The 19,742-nt window shown below is 40.1% G+C and overlaps 3 pseudogenes; 1 reads left to right on the top strand and 2 right to left on the bottom strand.

Moving 5' to 3' along the window:
* Positions 1-2,756: 2,756 nt before the first annotated feature.
* LOC137271875 (arylsulfatase J pseudogene) lies at positions 2,757-4,208 on the bottom strand (annotated as a pseudogene).
* A 2,194-nt stretch (positions 4,209-6,402) lies between these two features.
* On the top strand, positions 6,403-7,854 carry LOC137272656 (arylsulfatase B pseudogene; annotated as a pseudogene).
* Positions 7,855-14,719: 6,865 nt separating this feature from the next.
* LOC137272654 (arylsulfatase J pseudogene) lies at positions 14,720-16,171 on the bottom strand (annotated as a pseudogene).
* Between the last annotated feature and the right edge of the window lie 3,571 nt (positions 16,172-19,742).

The raw sequence follows: 19,742 nt of genomic DNA, 5'->3' as shown, positions 1-19,742 counted from the left end.
TAAAGAAATTGTGAATGTAGTCGACTTTTCAATGCGAATTAACCGAAATTGTACGATACATTTTTCTGTTTAAAAGCAGCAACAAAACAAAATTGCGCAAACATTTTTGAAAGACTCAGTGCACAGATGTTTTATCTGTCCACAAGTGTCCCGTGGAAGCTTCTTCTGAACTGAAGGGTCGAAGAATATTTGATCTTGCATATTCAGTTTTTCATGAATCCTTGAAGATCCGAGTTAGAACTGATATTCAGCGACAAACGGGATCGGATGGTCCTGCTCACTGATGTGGCTGGCATATGTCATCGATCCGAATTGCGAAGATCGATCCTCGTGCTGTTGATCACTGGATTGTCTGGACCACAATTTCTTTAATGCTTGTTCCGTAAAGTTGGGCACATTTATTTGTGTTAATACATGCGTTGTTGTTAACTGTGAAACAGTGTTGAAGTAATATTACACTGCGTCAGTTTAGATAGAGGTAGGGGGTAGTGTGTGTAAGTTGATTGTGTACACCTGGTTACAAGTGTCATCTGGAAGCTTCTGCAACGACGTAGACCTTGAAGGTTACATCAGGAAATGTATCTGTGTGTTTTAACCCGAATGTCAGGGAGCTTTGGGGTGGTTTCATTAGACTCTAAAAGATATGATGAGAACCTATACTATTTGAGATGATTAGGGTTGCTTGCTCTGGAATCAGGAGTACTTAAGCTTTGGTCAATCTGACAATGTCTTTGGTCTCTCTGATCGTTGACTTTAAAGAACTCAAAGAAACACAAACTTAATGATAGGTCTGAAATGGGTTTGTTTCACATTAGGCTTTCAAAAGTTTTGTAAAGTTGACATGGGACAGTTTCAATGAGCTCTAGGTAATCTGAAAGCATGTCAGAACAAAGGGCATTAAAGAGAGAAACTAGTGGATGAGCTTGCTTCAACATGAATTCCAACAATGATATAGTCTGCAGGGATTACTTGAATGCTCCGATGTCTTATAAACGAGAATAAGAGTAGTGATAACTTTCAATCAGGAAATCGATTGGAGCGGATATCAGTATTTGTTTCTGACATTTTGTATCTAATATATCCTAGCCTAAACTAGCATATCGAGGGAACGATTGAGCCACAAGAATTCCAAGCCGTCAAGCAGATATCGGAATAAACTAAGAACGAAAGACATGCATACCTACGTTATCAACAGGTCATGGCTAGCATGCTGGCTATTTGGTGTCGTCTGGTGTCCTCTCTCGACTCAGATTATTCTCATGGCAACAATCTTACCAAAACCTGATTTATGGTTCTCTGGAATATTGGTAATGTTTGCAAGTGCCTGACAAAGAACTCTAATGCCACACTGGTTCTGTCGCTACTATTGTATGCCCTACTGTCTGGAGCAACAAAACAGCAGCTTAACAAAGTACAACGATTTCAATATTCCTGCAGCAAGGTTTATAATACTGACTGAGAAATCGAAGCACATTACACCTCTTCCCCACATCCTTCACTGGCTCCTCAGAAAATCACTGATCTGATTAAAGCCTGCGCACCAGCGAGCACTTTACGGTCCCAAACTCAAATCGTGCTCCATGTTCCCCTAGTAAACACAACCAGCTATGGGGAGAATACACTTGCACATTCAACCACTAAGGGCGGAGCTCTGTCCCACTACCTGATAGACTGTGAATCATTGTCATCGTTTAAGACCTAACTCAAAACCGTCCTGTTCAGACCTTCTCTGTGTAACTTCCCTCATCTGATGTCGGAAATATGAACTCTGGCCATGTACTGCATATCGACTCAGCGCGTTACTGCTGGGCTATTACTATTACTATACAGATATTAATAAGTGTGTGAGTGAGTTTAGTTTTACACCGCACTCAGCAATATTCCACCTGTGGCGGTCTGTAAATAATCGCGTCCGGACCAGACATTCCAGTGACCAACAACATGGGCATCGATCTGCGCAACTGGGAACTGATGACTTGTGTCAACCAAGTCAACGTGCCTGACCACCCGATCCCGTAAGTCGCCTATTATGGCAAGCATGGGTTGCTGAAGGCCTCTTTTACCTCTCTTCACGGGCCACATATTAAGCATGGGTTGCTGAAGGCCTCTTTTACCTCTCTTTACGGGCCACATATTAAGCATCGGTTGCTGAAGGCCTCTTTTACCTCTCTTCACGGGCCACATATTAAGCATGGGTTGCTGAAGGCCTCTTTTACCTCTCTTCACGGGCCACATATTAATAATTCAACAGAGGACACAAAAATGTGTCTTTTGGTTGTACCGCTTTACTTCTTAAGCTTTCATATAGTTACATATAATCTGCCGTTGAACATTTCTAGTAGTTTCACACTGTCGGCATTCAATATTTAAGTATACATGTATCTTGGTAATACATCCTAAAAACAAGGATACGCTGTATGACAAATTATACCAATGCAAGAAATATGAATAAATAGTTTTAATAATGCTTTTGATACACTTGATCCGTCCCCGCTTTGATCTTCTTAAAATCGAATGAGTGATCACTTAAGGGTGTCAAATTATTCCTTCTGGCCGATGCAAGTAATGTATCAAAGCGCAAAACCGGATGCTCAAGGGATTGAAACGGATAATGTAACCATTGTCATAACAGATTTCTGATTGAAGAGGTATTCACTGTTAATCATAACATAACAATTAATGGAAGTGAACTTATTTTACCGCTGGTAGGCAATGATATCAACAACAATATTTTGGTAGCCAACAAAATACAATACTCAGCACCACCCTGGGCTCCAGTTGCCTCCATAGAGTTCTGAATTGGATTTGGGGTCAGCCGGTGGTTGATAAGCTGGTACTCGTGTCTTCTCCCAGTTCTCAAGACGTTGTTTCATCATCGTTACAAGCTCGGGGTACTTAGCAGACAGATCGAAATGCTCAGTTGGATCGGAGGTGATATTGTACAGCATGTACGGAGGGAACTTGTCTTTGTTGTCCTGAAGAGTGACATCTGAAGTCTCACCAGACTTTGGAAGAGGATGCCAATCATTGTGAGTTCCAGGTGATCCCCGCATCAGTTTGAGATCGCCATATCGAATTGCTGAGGAGTTGGACTTGTCGTAGATGTTGTAGACGAACTCGTTTCTCTTACTCGGTCCACCGTTGATCAGCATGTCGTACTGACTGACTCCGTCCATGTTGGGATCTGTGTTCTTTCCACCAGCCAGCTCCACCAATGTCGGGTACCAGTCCACAGCATGCATCATTCCAGTATTGAGGTAACCTGTCTTCTTTAGAAGGGTTTTACTGTAGATGAAAGCGGCCCCTTTCGTTCCACCTTCCCACAGTGTAGCTTTAGCTCCACGTAGAGGAAGATTGTTAGAAGCAGTGTAATACGGCCCACCATTGTCAGTCGTGAACACCAACAGCAAGTTGTCAATAAGTCCCGTTTCCTGTAAAGCACTGGTAATGTTAGCAACAGCTTCATCAAGGGCACTGATCATACCGCAGTAAGTGCGCCGTGGTATGTTCTGGATATGCTTGTACATGTGTTCATATTTAGGGGGAACTTGTAAAGGTGCGTGCACTGCTTGGAACGGCAAATACAAATAAAGCGGCGTATTCTTGTCGTGAGATTTGATGATATTAACCGCCCGTTCTGCAAACACATTAGTGGAATATTTACCTTTCGCTTCCGTATATACAGAGGTGTTAAAGCGTAGATCATATCCAGAAAATTTGTCATAATTTCTTGTGTGCTTGAAATAGTCTTCAGCGCCAGTTAAATACCCAACAAAGGTATCAAAGCCACGGTAGGTCGGAGTGTATTTTATGTTGCAGAAACCTAAATGCCACTTCCCAACAGCATGAGTGCTGTATCCCAGTTCCTTTAACTTCTGAGGGAGGAAGGTGAACTTGATGGGAACAAAGCCAGGAGAACTTGGCCTGATGACGCCATCCTGTAGTCCAGTGTGGTAGGGAAAGTACCCGGTCATGAAACAGTTTCTGGATGGTGAGCACACGGGCTGGACATAAGTGGAGTTGAGGATGACTCCGGCTTTGGCCAACTTGTCCAGGTGTGGTGTCAGAACCTGTGGATTACGGAAACCAACATCGTTCCAGCCCAGATCATCCGCAACTATGAACACAATGTGTGGACTGGCTGCTAGGCTTACATTTAGGTAAACGAAAATAAGAGCAGCAATCGCTGAGAACAGTTCAGGCGTCATGACTTAAACAGTTGTTTTGTTCATCTGGTTTAGTGACACTTATGCATTCCAGATCTGGTTTTATCGCCCCTTCTACAAATGTCTAACCACGTGAACAAATGCTTTTTGCATGTGACAATTCTCAGCGATATTCTTCAAATCTGACCTGGATCATGGACCACTTATCTGTACAAGTATTCGTGGAAGGAGATGGGATAGACTTGCTTTTTGTCTCCGACATTAGAACATTTTACAAAATAATTTGTTCATTTTAAGAAACATGTTAAAAAATAGCAGAGACCCATTCAGAAACTGCAGTATTCTGGACTAAATATCTTAGAGATCCAGTGAATGTATTTGTTTCGGGTCGTTATGACAGAGAACGACTAATTTGATTAAGCTGGTGTTAACACAGCATACATACATTATATGCTGTGAAGATTAATTTTTAGCAGACTGTTTTAGTTTTCCGTCCGCAATTGAACAGAAAGTTGAGCACGAGTCAGTGACTTAACTCGAATGTATACAGGCTGTTGTTTCTTTATCGGTAGTTCACTTGCTTTAATCTCAGTACTCCCATGTGCAATTCCTCACACATGCCAAGGTATATGGGTTTCATCTCTGGTTCTCCTTTATAATAATTCTTCGCTTTTCAGCACCATGACCACGAGTCGGTAAACCTGTTTCAGTCTGTTCCTTCCTCCCATATACCGTCAAAATCTGATGTCGAATGCACCCCCGGTACTCCGATGAGTGTTGGGGTAACTTTGCATCACCATCTTCTGTTGCTAATAATGCAGGAATATATGGACATTATTCAGGAATATGGGTACGTTTTTTTTTTAAGTATCAAACTATGATCGTCTAATTCTTTAACTGTCCTTGTAGAAGTGTATTTATATCTGGGTTTGATTTTATTAATATTGTATACAATAAGACTTTGTATACGTATGGGCAAAATTGCAAGACCTTTGATTTGTAACCTCCTCATATGTATTGATATTATAATTGTGATAGTTCGTATGACAATATTGTCCTTCGGGCGCAGCATACACTGATTAGAGAGGCGAGAATCACGAGCATTACCTGCACCCATCAAAAAGCATATATCCAGTTTCTGTTAACTGTTCCTACACCATCTTTACAGTACAGTAGATTCCTTTATTGACAAGCAAATATGGGGCCTCCTCAACTGATAGCTTTCCAAACATGGCAAGTTATTTCTATCCGGAATGCTGTCATTGAGGGTTATTGCAAGAGATGTAGTTTCTGATCCATCGTCAATCAGCCGGCTGGTCAAGAAACCGACAGCAAACTAATGACGTCAGCGTTCAGGCCAGGATGATGGGGTGATGCAGCTCTTTTCAGATTCACATGACGTCACCATTTTGGAATCCATAGTCGAAATTCAACCATTGCGAGAAACCGTCTAACACGTAACAGCAACACCCTAAAGATACACTGCTGAATTAGTTCAACATACTTCAACTTCAGCAAAACCCACGGCCTCCCCATGGATACCCCTCAACAGACTTTAAATCATCTCCATGACCCACTAACAAAAGGTTCTGGAAACATCGTACCGCTTCAACTTCTAAGTGTCACTCCAAGAAGTTACACAACATCTTGATGCATTGAAACAAGAATGGTAGGCAATACCTCAAGACCAAATTCCAGGTTTAGGATTGTATGCCAGAATGTTGAAGTGACCACACTTGCTAGCGTCATGGCATCATGATTAACAGGACAGCAAAGTTGGTGTATACAGTTTTAATTTCTTTTTGCATTTTAACGTACCATATAATTCCTCCTCGAGAGTCAATTTATACGAAAATTAATTATACTTCAGATTTCCTTGCTATCATTAATGGTACACTTATGCATTGGGTAGTGGATAGCTTTTACATGGGTGTACTTTCACCAAAACTCATGCATCTACCAAATATTTAGGACGTCCAAAATATTACAGTTTAAAAAAACGTGTCCATTTCCTGAAACAGAAATCAACATTCTTTCTGTAAAATGCCTTTAGAGACGAAGTCACACCTACCTATATAGATAAGTAGTTACGAAATCACGGTCAAATATGCCATTATCACTGAGAATTGGGAAAGGTATGCAGCAAATGTCCGCGTGGGATAGAGGAGTCGATAAAACCAAATCTGGAATGCAACAGCCTAGCAAAAGCCAGATCATCAACACAACAGTCCCAGTCATGGCACCGTCACAGCTTGTCGCGACTGTTGCTCTTATTCTGATATTCCTTCATGGAAGCCTAGCAGCCAGCCCACACATCGTGTTCATAGTTGCGGACGATCTGGGCTGGAACGATGTTGGTTTCCGTAATCCACAGGTTCTGACGCCACACCTGGACAAGTTGGCCAACGCTGGAGTCATCCTCAACTCCTCCTATGTCCAGCCCGTTTGCTCGCCATCCAGAAACTGTTTCATGACCGGGTACTTTCCCTACCATACTGGACTACAGGATGGCGTTATTAGTCCAACATCTCCTGGCTTTGTTCCCATCAAGTTCACCTTCCTCCCTCAGAAGTTAAAGGAACTGGGATACAGCACCCATGCTGTTGGGAAATGGCACCTTGGCTTTTGTAACGCAAAATACACTCCGACCTACCGTGGCTTTGATACCTTTGTTGGGTATTACATGGGTGCAGAGGACTATTTCAAACACTCAAGAAATTATGACGGATACTTTGGCTATGACCTACGCTTTAATACTACCGTCTATAAAGAACCCGTGGGTAAATACTCAACTCAAGTGTTTGCAGAACGAGCAATTGACATTATCAAATCTCACGACAAGAATACGCCACTCTACTTGTATTTGCCATTTCAAGCAGTACATGAACCTCTACAAGTTCCCCCTGAGTATGAAAAGCTATACAATCATATTCACAACTTAACACGAAGGACGTACTGCGGTATGATCAGTGCTCTTGATGAAGCTGTTGCTAACATTACCAATGCTTTAGAGGAAACGGGACTCATTGACAACTTGCTGTTAGTGTTCACAACTGACAATGGTGGGCCTTATTGGCATTCTGCAAATAATCTTCCTCTACGTGGAGCTAAAGCTACACTTTGGGAAGGTGGAACGAAAGGAACTGGATTCATCTACAGTAAAACCCTTCTCAAGAAGACAGGTTACCTCAACACTGGAATGATGCATGCTGTGGACTGGTACCCGACATTGGTGGAGCTGGCTGGTGGAGAGAACACAGATCCCAACATGGACGGAGTCAGTCAGTACGACATGCTGATCAATGGTGGACCTAGTAAGAGAAACGAGTTCGTCTACAACATCTACGACAAGTCCAACTCCTCAGCAATTCGATATGGTGATCTCAAACTAATGCGAGGATCACCTGGAACTCACAATGATTGGCAACCTCTTCCAACATCTAGTGAGAGTTTCGAAGTCCCTCCTCAGGAAAACAGGGACAAGTTCCCTCCGTATATGTTGTTCAATATCACCTCCGATCCAACTGAGCATTTCGACCTGTCTGCTAAGTACCCCGAGCTTGTAACGATGATGAAACAACGTCTTGAGAACTGGGAGAAGACACGAGTACCAGCCAACCATCCCCCGGCTGACCCCAAATCTGACCCAGATCTTTATGGTGGCAACTGGAGTCCAGGGTGGTGCTGAATATTGTCTTATGGTGACGAGTAAAATCAGAGATACAGTATGTGACTGACACTTTTCAATATGATTTCTTTGATTGTTATGTTTTAATTGCCCTATGTTGTATCTTTCAGTGAGATTTCGTCGTACTAAAAACATCTAGACGACATCTTTATTGACTTCAACTATGTCACGTTTTGATACGTACTCCTGTATGTATGTAAGCAGCCACCTATATAGACGGCAATTATCCATGTATTCATGTAAGCAGCCACCTACATAGAGAGTAATTACCCATGTATTCATGTAAGCAGCCACCTACATAGACAGTAATTACCCATGTATTCATGTAAGCAGCCACCTACATAGACAGTAATTATCCATGTATGCATGTAAGCAGCCACCTACATAGACGGCAATTATCTATGTATGCATGTAAGCAGCCACCTACATAGACAGTAATTACCCATGTATTCATGTAAGCAGCCACCTACATAGACAGTAATTATCCATGTATGCATGTAAGCAGCCACCTACATAGACGGCAATTATCTATGTATGCATGTAAGCAGCCACCACATAGACAGTTATTACCCATGCATTCATGTAAGCAGGCTCCTATATAACGGTAATGACCGAGGTAATCAGAGATATCGTAGAACGTTCTCTTGAGTAGACTCACTGTATATCAGTTCATACAGAAATAATGAAGGTTTTCAAGTAAAGTGGCAATGACGTCAATGACGTCAATCAATCTTTATTCGGTACACCATACTGCTACATGTGTTAGATTTCACGCCGAGGTATTTTTTGCATGCATGTAAATGGACTCTATAGCTTCATAATTTTTCACACCCCATATTTCTGATCCATATAGCAGTGTTGGGCTTACTTTAGTATCATGTATTTTAAAGAATGTTTTGTATGATATTTCCCCCAAGATGCTGAGATTTCTAATTATGTTTATCAAAACCTTAAAGGCTTGTACAGATGCCTGTTTTGAGTGATTAGTGGAAGAAAGATGGTTAGACAAATAGACGCCAAGACATTCATATAAGTTTGTAGTTTCTAGTTTTTCGCCTTTGTAAGTCCATTTCTCCCTTTTTGAAAGTTTTCCGCCATTGTTAAACACAATGATCTTTGTTTTTCTCCTACAATCTGCCAAATTCCATTCATCATAATAAATAGATTTGAAACTGATCAATGTGTTTCTGTAGGCCACTGACGCTGCTAGAAAATAAGACAACGTCATCAGCAAAGAGTAACAGGAATAATTGGATTAAGTCATATTTGCACAGCTAATTCATTGATAAAAAATGTAAACAGAAGGGGGCTTAAAATACAGCCTTGTCTGACACCTAAATGACAAATAAAAGTTTCTAAGACTTCGTTATTGTTTCTTACACACCCTTTGACATTTTCATATATGCTACCTAGAAGTTTATTCATTTTTTGGCTAGGTCCACGGGTTTGCAAAAGGCCCCATAACTTATTTCTCTTGATAGAATCAAATGCCTTAGCAAACATCAACTAATAGGGCATAGAAATTTTCCACCTCTTGAATTCAAATATTTTTTAACAATGGATTGAAGTATGAATATATTATCAGTTGTGGTGTTTGAATCCAGCTTGGCCCTCATATACTTTATCCATAGTGTTAGCCCACTTAGTTAATCTTTTGTTTATGATATATGTAGAGTAATTCCACGATAAGTATTTGGGTTGTTTACATCACCATGTTTATGTATGGGTACAATAATACCAGTTGACCATGATGAAGGAAAATAACCGGTTTCTAGTATAGCATTAAATAAGAGGCCAAGATAAGGGAGTAATATATCCCTGATGACTTTTTGCACTTGAGGTTCTGTTATTTCCTGTCTATCTATAGGTGCATCTAAAATGTCACAGACAAAATCCACGTTTGTGTCAGTATTTACAAAGTGTGTTGGTGTCTCACTATTTACAGCAGTGTCGTTGTTTATTTCCGGATTTTCGAAAAGATTTTCAAAATATGCATACCAATTTTCAATTCCTATATTATTTTAGGGTTGTTTTTCGAGTTAGTTGTTTCAATTCTGACCAGAATATTTTCGAATCGTTCATATTTGTTTCCAAGTATACCATTTTCTGATCAAATTATTCTTTCTCCTTCCGTTTAAAGGTCTCAGTGTACTTATTTCTAAGTCTTTGATAGCTCTCTAGGAATTCAGTTGTTTTCTGTTTTCGAAAAGTATTCAATAATTTGCATCTTTTCTTTTTCAAATATCACATCCACTATCAAACCATTTATTTCTATTACCTCCCTTTCGCAAAAGTTTGACTTGTTTTTTCATATCCGAAGCTGTTAGACTCAGAGCATCTACAATGAAATCTACAGTCTTGTTGATGTCAGTGAAGACAACGTCCACAGATTTTTCAAGTAATTCCTGTATCTCATCAGTAAGCAGATCGTTTCTAAATTCTGTTAACTTATCTATTTCCCAGGCAAATTTGAATGGTTTGGTATTTGTCTTAGTTTCATTACCTTTACGTCCACAAGAGTGATGCACACGTCATTTAAGTGTCAGTGGTAAATGAGGTGATTCAGCGCGGGGAGGTATATCAAAACTTTTTGTATGCTATCAAAAATTCTAGTCGATGTTAAAACGTAATCAATAACACTAGTACCGTTTGTACCAATAAATGTATATTGGCCGATACTAGAATCCTATCCACATCTACCATTTAAAATGTGAATATTTAGTATACTACATATATCTAACAAGCATCTACCAAAGTAGAGTAAAATGGTACACTCACAAAACATATGTGCGTCATATAACATCAAATGGTAGTGAATAATATCTAATATTAAATGTGGATGTTTTCCTGTATGCTCCCGACGAAACATCCTCTGCATCATGGTCATGATTCTGTATGTTTAGGTGCTGGAAGATGATAATGCAAATGTATTGTAGTGTGAACAGCCGCCAATGATGGTGTGTCTGTAAAGTTTTAACGCTTTACTTGAAACTTAAATAAGGCGATCCCACGACAAGCTGATAGTTTAGGTTCACACGCCTAAGAATATGTTGGAAGAATGGTGCATGACGAAATTCTTTTTAATACTCACCAATACACCCACTGTAGTCTGTTTGGGTAAAAATGATACCGATGAATCGAAATCTAACTCCAAATCGGTTCATGATCAATCATTCATTTAAACACAGAATGTCATCAAAATATCAGACCAAATCTGGAGAAACGTTTCACTACAGGCAAACTGTAGCGCAAAAGGGGTGCGCGGCACAGAGAAATTGACCAGTCTTCTTACATTCAAGCGAAGCAAGCCAAGGTTGGCAACTTGCTTTCCTCACTTCGGTTCGAAAAATATTTTTCATGTCAAAATAAAATATCGCCACCATCAAAGGTATACACTCATTATTTCATTGGGTTGTGCTCTCACGTCCCCAACCCCATGTTGAACAATTGTTCACGTGAAATATTTTTTATTCAATAATTTAAGCGCAATTCGTGGTATATGAGACCGTTCTTCGCCTCCATTCCCCCTTCCAGCTTCCGGTTCAATGGAGCGAAGGAACAGAAGGGTAGTAATCGATATGGAATGCTTACAGTTACCTCCCCTGCTTCATTCGCCCATTACGCAAGAAGTGTTTTCATGAAGAATAAATGTTACGAAAATTCTAACAATAGCGACGGCATATATGACAAACAAACTCCAACGGGTTCATGATAAAATTAGGCAAGACTGTATGTCTTTTCAATTCTGCTTATTCTTGTTCCGTCACTCCGTTTAACCGGAAGCTGTCATGGGTAATGGAGGCGAAGAACAATCTGAATATTACGAGAGGCGCTTAAAATGTTGAATAAAACACATTTCATGTGTGCAGTTATTAAAGCTGGGGTAGGGAAACTGATAGCACCACCAAGTGAGGTAATTGGAGAGTACCTTTGATGGTGGCGATATTTTATTTTCACATGAAAAATATTTTTCGATCCGAAGCGAGGGAAGCATGTTGCCCACCTTTGCTCACTTCGCTCGCATATGAGAAGACTTATTATTATTATAAGAAGTCATATTCTCAATGCTGCGCAACCCCATTTGCCTGTGGTTTCACTAAATTTTGTCTCCAAAGCAAAAAATTACTTAACAAACAGTAGAACTGATTTGGACTTGGATTGTGATTTGTTGGCATCATTTAGGCCAAAACAGACTGTATGTTATCTTTGAAGACGTTTTATACAATAGGGAAATAAGCAAGAATTGCAGCGGCCTGGTCGTGGACATGTGAACAGGTCAACCATATCCAGTTGGTGCATGTATGGAATCAATACCAATTCGCCACATTAACGTCTACTGCCAAGAGAAGACTCATGAGATTTCACAAAGAGTTAGTTACGAATGTGTTCTTAAGGCGACAGGGCATAATTTTCAACCTCGATGTAACTAATTTATGTTATATACTCCAATATGCCCAATACAAAAAAGATGAGTTCATGAGCGAATAACTGATCCATAGTAGGATTGTCCGATCCCTGTCCTACAATAATTTGCCACGACTTCAAAAGGCGAAAGTCATCGCTCATTTAGAATTAGATACCTGATATGTGACACACATGTCGACTGACAAACAAAACAAGTGCCTAAGTATTGGCCTCGTTTTATCGCTAAGACCGAATGAATACAGTTTGTCTTGGATTTTGAAAAGTGTATATCATATTAACAAATTGTTAATCCTAATAAAGGGTTAATCATTCAATGCGACAGATAATATTCAGCCTTGTGGGAACCATTATCTCCATGACCAAGGTCAGACTGTTTAGAACTTTCAAGGACTTGTAATGACCTGTGTTCTATAAACTGCAATAGATAATGAAGGCAAATGACCTCTGAAACAAATTTATGGATCTCTGGAGTATATGAACATATATAAACTAAATATCGCAGCGCCCGCGGTTTTCATAGTATCAATATGTTACCATTAACTATAGCAACGGAGCCTATCCAAGCCTCAATTTTACTTACTTTCTGAAATGACTGGCCCTCAAGGGATTCTTAAATGATCCTCCTCATTGACTGTATCAGAAGCTGAATTTGACCTTAAAATATTGCCTTCAATTCTTGAGGGAGGGTATGTTGCAATACATACAGATTATCACGCTAGTGTGTTTTAGGATGGTGAATAACATTGTATTCAGCGATCCTTAGACACCTAAAGATATAGCGTTGATGAGAAAACGTTCTGTGCATGATGCTCGCCAGTCGTTCAATGCATGGTGCGTCTGAATGATCAAAATAGTCAAACAAACATAGTTATCAAATGGATATAAATAGTTATGTTTGGGTTGGAAGGCATAGGTGTTGCGTTACTATTTTCCATGAGTATGTTTTAGGGTTTGTATCACAGACTAGGTCTGTAAATACACTTTGATTGACAAAATCGATGTTAACACCAACATTAATGTTCTGATAATTAAACATTGTCGGAGGTATTTTTCTGTCCCCGACGGAATACAAAGTTGACCATGATACCAATTACTGAATAGATTAGAATCTATACAAGCTGCTGTCATCTGGAAATATAGCTACATTGTATGCACGGAAATGTGCACAAGTGGCCATATGTAGGTACTGTACAGAACTAGCTAGTCACGCCATGATCCACAGTCGGTGGTCGCAGGTTTGCCACCATCATGATCCTTGGCTTGAAACACCATACCAAACCTTGCGAACTTCACTACAATGACAAACTTGTCACACTCAATAGATGACAAGGGTGCTGAGTTTCTACATCGATGTTCACTTGTCTGAAGACAAATGCACAAATGTTGCATCGGTCAGACATGCCAAAGTTCATGGGTTTCAGTCCAACATCTCCTGGATTTGTTCCCAGAAGATTATATTTTTTCTTTTTTCTTTCCTCCCACCCGAAGCCCGAGGTCGAATGTTTGTCATATAAGGCGACTATATGCGGAAGCCTCTTTGCCGTGGGTTGCGGTACAGACTGGGCTGAGAGCACCGGTTAAGGAACAGCACTTATTTGCTGATACACAATGCCGGTATCATTGTAATTCACATGAGCAGGCAGGATTTCTTAATTAGTTTTGCTTTATATCTTCAGTTACTTAAGTGAACAAATACTGACTTACATCAATGTAACCATCAATGTAACCAGTGGTTCATGAGCCATTCAAGGTGAATTTATTAATGTTGAGTTATTTCTTCGGTTTGAGCTTGACATCCCAGCATGCTTGGTGCCCCTGCATGTGATTCCCAGGCACATAGCATCATTATGCCAAGGAGAGCCATCTGGACTTTAACTCATGTATCAAAATAAAAATGTCCAAACGGTTTTCTCTTTTGCCCGAGAGCAAATTCGAAAACGATCACTCATCCTACATTCATTATACATATAAAAATATAGTATTACGTGAATCATTCTACATTTTCCCTGAGTATCTTAGCCATTAACGCAAGCTCGCATCTTTACAGGCGGACCACATCTGTAATGGCATGTTCGTTGAGGGTTATAACAGATAAACATGTTACCAATAGTATACCTGTCTTCGGGACGTGAAATCTGATCATCCTTGAGATATTTCCTATGGAATGAAAATGTACTGGTGTCATCCTGTGTATTCCTTCAATAAGTCGTTTCGTCCTTGATGTCAGTAAAGTATTGAAACGCAAATCTAATACCTGATATGTGACAAGTCTAAATCGATACGGATCCCTCTCTTCCTTGGGACTTTCCAATAAGAGATGCATCAACGAGAAATGAAAACATAACAATCAATGAGACTACATTGAGTATCAGTGAGTTACATAAACGCTATTATTTATAATCTGAACAATAACGGTTTAGCCTCCAACAAAATACAATGTTCAGCACCAGCCTGGGCTCCAGTTGCCACCATAAAGATCTGGATTAGATTTAGGGTCAGTTGGTGGTTGATAAGCTGGTACGCGTGTCTTCTCCCAGTTCTCAAGACGTTGTTTCATCATCGTTACAAGCTCCGGATACTTCGCCGACAGGTCGAAATGTTCAGTTGGGTCGGAGGTGATATTGTACAACATGTAGGGAGGGAAGTCGTTCTTGTTGTCCTGAAGAGTGACATCAGGAGTTTCACCAGACGTTGGAAGAGGATGCCAATCATTGTGACTTCCCGGTAACCCCCGCATCAGTTTGAGGTCACCATATCGAATTGCTGAGGAGTTGGTCTTGTAGCGGATGTTGTAGACGAACTCGTTCCGTTTACTCGGTCCACCGTTGATGAGCATGTCGTACTGACTGACTCCGTCCATGTTGGGATCTGTGTTCTTTCCACCAGCCAGCTCCACCAATGTCGGGTACCAGTCCACAGCATGCATCATTCCAGTGTTGAGGTAACCTGTCTTCTTTAGAAGGGTTTTACTGTAGATGAAAGCGGCTCCTTTCGTTCCACCTTCCCACAGTGTACCCTTAGATCCACGTAGAGGAAGATTGTTAGCAGCAATGTAATAAGGCCCACCATTGTCAGTCGTGAACACCAACAGCAAGTTGTCAATGAGTCCCGTTTCCTCTAAAGCACTGGTAATGTTAGCAACAGCTTCATCGAGGGCACTGATCATACCGCAGTAAGTGCGGCGTGGTATGTTGTGGATATTTTTGTACATGTTTTCATATTTAGGGGGAACTTGTAGAGGTGCGTGCACTGCTTGAAATGGTAGATACAAATATAGTGGCGTGTTTTTGTCGTGAGATTTGATGATATCAACTGCCCGTTCTGCAAACACATGAGTTGAATATTTACCTTTCGCTTCCGTATATACAGAGGTGTTAAAGCGAAAATCATATCCAGAATAATTGTCATCACTTCTTGTGTGCTTGAAATAGTCTTCAGCGCCAGTTAAATACCCAACAAAGGTATCAAAGCCACGGTAGGTCGGAGTGTATTTTATGTTGCAGAAACCTAAATGCCACTTCCCAACAGCATGAGTGCTGTATCCCAGTTCCTTTAACTTCTGAGGGAGGAAGGTGAACTTGATGGGAACAAAGCCAGGAGATGTTGGCCTGATAACGCCATCCTGAAGTCCAGTATGGTAAGGAAAGTACCCGGTCATGAAACAGTTTCTGGATGGCGAGCACACGGGCTGGACATAAGTGGAGTTGAGGATGACTCCAGCGTTGGCCAATTTGTCCAGGTGTGGCGTCAGAACCTGTGGATTACGGAATCCAACATCGTTCCAGCCCAGATCATCCGCAACTATGAACACGATGTGTGGGCTAGCTGCACTACTGCCATTAAGGTAAACGAAAATAAGAGCAACAATGGTAACAAGCTGTTCAGCCTTCATGACTGAAACGGATATTTTGTTCATCTGGTTCAGCTAGATGGAATGCACTCCAGATCTTGTTTTACCGCCTCCTCCACTCATGCAATGCCACGTGGACATATGCTACTTGCATGTGACACTTCTCAGCGATACTGCACAAAATCTGCCCAGGAATGTTGGACTACTTATTTATACATGCATTTGTGATATGGAGAGAGTAGATCTGACGTACTAATTTTTAACGAAAATATTGGTCATTTATGAAAAAAAGTAGTCTAGACACTTTCTCCGGGTGGATTGTGCTGAATGTATTTGTACATTAAATGCTATGATGATGAATATCCTGACTCTTGGTATTGTGTTCTTGGAAACTTATGCTTGATTCATTTGTCAAGGATTAATCGTCTTTTCTTCTGTTTTGTTGTTTATATATATATACGGGCTACTGTCCAAGTATATATTTATACATATGGGTTTCACTTCCTGTTCACCTTCATGTTGTTTAAGACTTTGGTTTGGATTGGATAAGTTCTAGTACTTTGGTGCATGTTGACACGAACGTGCTGGTGAATTTATTCACTATGAAAAAATATACAGAAATGTGACACCCGTTTCCGTGTATATTTTCACCAAAACCCATGCATCGCCATAACAGTCCAGAATGCTGCCGTTTATTATTTTCTACAACAGAAATCGACATTGCTCTGTAAAATACTTTCAGGTACGAAATGTATAGCAGTCCCTTCATACTACACATATTTACATAGATAAGCAGTTCCGAAATCACGGTCAGATATGACCTTTGTCATTGAGAAATGCTACTGGGAAAGCATTTGACCGGGCCAGGTGGCTAGACGTGTGAAGAGGAGGCGATACAACTAGATCTAGAATACAACAACCTTGCAAAGCCACATCATCAATACAACAGTCTCAGTCATGACGGTTGCACAACTGGTTGCGACTGTTTCTCTTATATAAAGCTTACATGGAAAGCAAAACACAACTTGGCAGATTCTGATACCTTTTGGTGTGGAGTTACAGTAGCAAATAATCAAAACTGCAAATTCAAATGATAAAGTTGAAAAATAACGGGATCTGGACTGGAACGATGTTCGTTACTGTAGTCCGTGGCGTCAGAACCTGTCGATTACGGGAACCAACATGCTCCAGTCCAGATCGTCCGCAACTATGAACACGATGTGCGGACTGACTGCTTGAATTTAGGTAAACGGAATAAGAGCAAAAGTTGCAACAAGACGTGCAGCCTCCTTGCATGCACGCTTAGTGGTTTGTTACCGTTCTCGACACTGGTATGTTAGAACTCTGGTGTTATCCTCTGTATGTCGTTTTAAATACTCACATAAAAGGTCCAGTTCTGTTGGTCACAACCCTATCGGTATCAATTATGGATGATATGAAAAGGTAAGGTCTGATATACTAACGTCGAGCTTCTGAAATGAACACATCATACAGAAACAGCAGTTCTTGAACTATCCATATATACTGGACAAAAAAGTTAGGGATACATCTAAATACTGAAATTGTGAATAATGATGTATCTATTCAATGACACACTGATCAATCATAAACATACCAATATTCCCAACGCATTTTGTTTACTATACAATGCACCATATGACAAAAAGGAGTCAAAGAGTCGAGTCAAGAAGTCGAGTCAAGAAGTCGATATATATTTGGAAACAATTGCTACAACCGTGTATAACTGCATATTGTTCTACCAGATTTTGTTCTAGGTATTCTGAACATAAGAAAGCGTCAACGTTTAGTATGATCCTGATGGACTGGGACGTTTTCCAGAAAAATCAATCACGAAGTGTCACAGTGTTGTGACGTGTTGTTGTCGCAAACGGTTTGGGCATATAGGACCATGTCTATGTCCTGCACATCGCTGCAAAGAGTTACGATCCTTGGCCCAACAACACCAATCCCATTCGCCAAAAAGTGGTAAAGTGTTACTTTAAATGTATTTGGCATCGAAGCCCTGGAAATTTCTTTATCTGTGGTTCAGTGGCCTAATGCACATTGCGTTTCTGTATGCAAGGTTGAAGCTAAGAGACGCGCCAGGGTTGATGAGTTGCAGTCCCGGTTCGCCTTCATACCGTTTCTTGGCTTCTAAGAACCATAACTGAGCACATTTGGTCTAAAACCCGCATCACTTGAATATTTCGTCCACTGATTTTTTTTCTGGTGTTCACGTCATAGGACAATACATCGATCATGAAACTTTAAGTGGAAAATACCAAGATGACGAATCATTTCGTGAGGCAACTTTGATCCCCGATATAACACTCTGTCTAAAGAGGCGATACGCTGATTACAAATAAAACAACCTCCAGGTGGAACAGGTTATAATTTGCATGTTGAGGACAGTGACGTTACGTTTGATAATCAAGAATGCGAAAACAGCCGACAAACAATTAAACCGTGAAGATTCGGGTTAAAGCTATTCTTCAGCAACCCGATATGTGACATGTCCTCAGAGTCAGGTAACGGGATCGGGAATTCAAGCAAACCGACTAGGCTACCACGTCATGTTTCTCAATTGCATAAATCTAGCTTCAAGATGTCAATCATTCGATTGTCAGGTCGACATTGAATTTTTACAGGTCGTCGTCGTGTATCAGAACTATTGGTGCGTTAGACAACAAACAAACATAATAACACAGGTATGCCTAGCACAGGTCGATCGCTTCGCCATTTGTCACTTTCATTATCAATGGTATTCAAAGTCTGTTTAGCGGACACTGAACCCTTTGATTGTTCAAGTGATACGAACTGAATACAGTGAAAGAGGATTATATTCGAACAATTAATTGTATCATTATTGAAACAGCTTGATTGTTTCGCAATAGGATTCATGATAAAATCAGCAACATCCACAACTTGGATGAGTCAGTGACCGATGTTTAGTTCATCCTCACCGTTACACTTTAGCTAAATTTAAGCTGTACTCAAAATACACATTTGCTGAAAATAAATAAATAAATAAATAAATAAATAAATAAATAAATAAATAAATAAATAAATAAATAAATAAATAAATAAGCAAAATATGTAAAACTAAAACTCTGATACGCCCAAACTATAATACATGTAGATTAATAGATAGAACCAACTAAGCAAAATAACATTTTGGTGCCTTTGTTTGTTCCTTTGTTTGTTCTTTTGTTTGGTTGGTTTTTTTGCGTGTTTTGTTATATTTATGTTTTTAGCGAGGTGCATCTTGAAAACAATTAGATACAAAACACTAATTAGTTTTTTATTCATATTATCTCGTATAATATCTCATAGCAGTCCATTGAAACTTCAACTCACTAACTCACATTAGTTGTCTAAACTGGCTACCCGTTCGGGATATTACTGAATGAAATAAAATGTCAGCATGATTACAAAGAATTACAAAAGAAAAAGGGATTAGAAAAATAAACATTTTACTATTCGGAATGTAATTTATACACGACTTAAAATTCAGAATCTGAACATAATCACGAACGGAATTCTAAACTCGTTCATGAATGAAGCACATGACACAAGAGGAATTGCTTGTATTTCAGTATTTGTTCCGAGGACC

This window comes from Haliotis asinina, chromosome 2 (genome assembly GCF_037392515.1).
Source record: "Haliotis asinina isolate JCU_RB_2024 chromosome 2, JCU_Hal_asi_v2, whole genome shotgun sequence".
NCBI lineage: Eukaryota > Metazoa > Mollusca > Gastropoda > Lepetellida > Haliotidae > Haliotis > Haliotis asinina.
The sequence above is the reverse complement of the archived record's forward strand: the minus strand, read 5'-3'. Positions and strand labels throughout refer to the sequence as shown.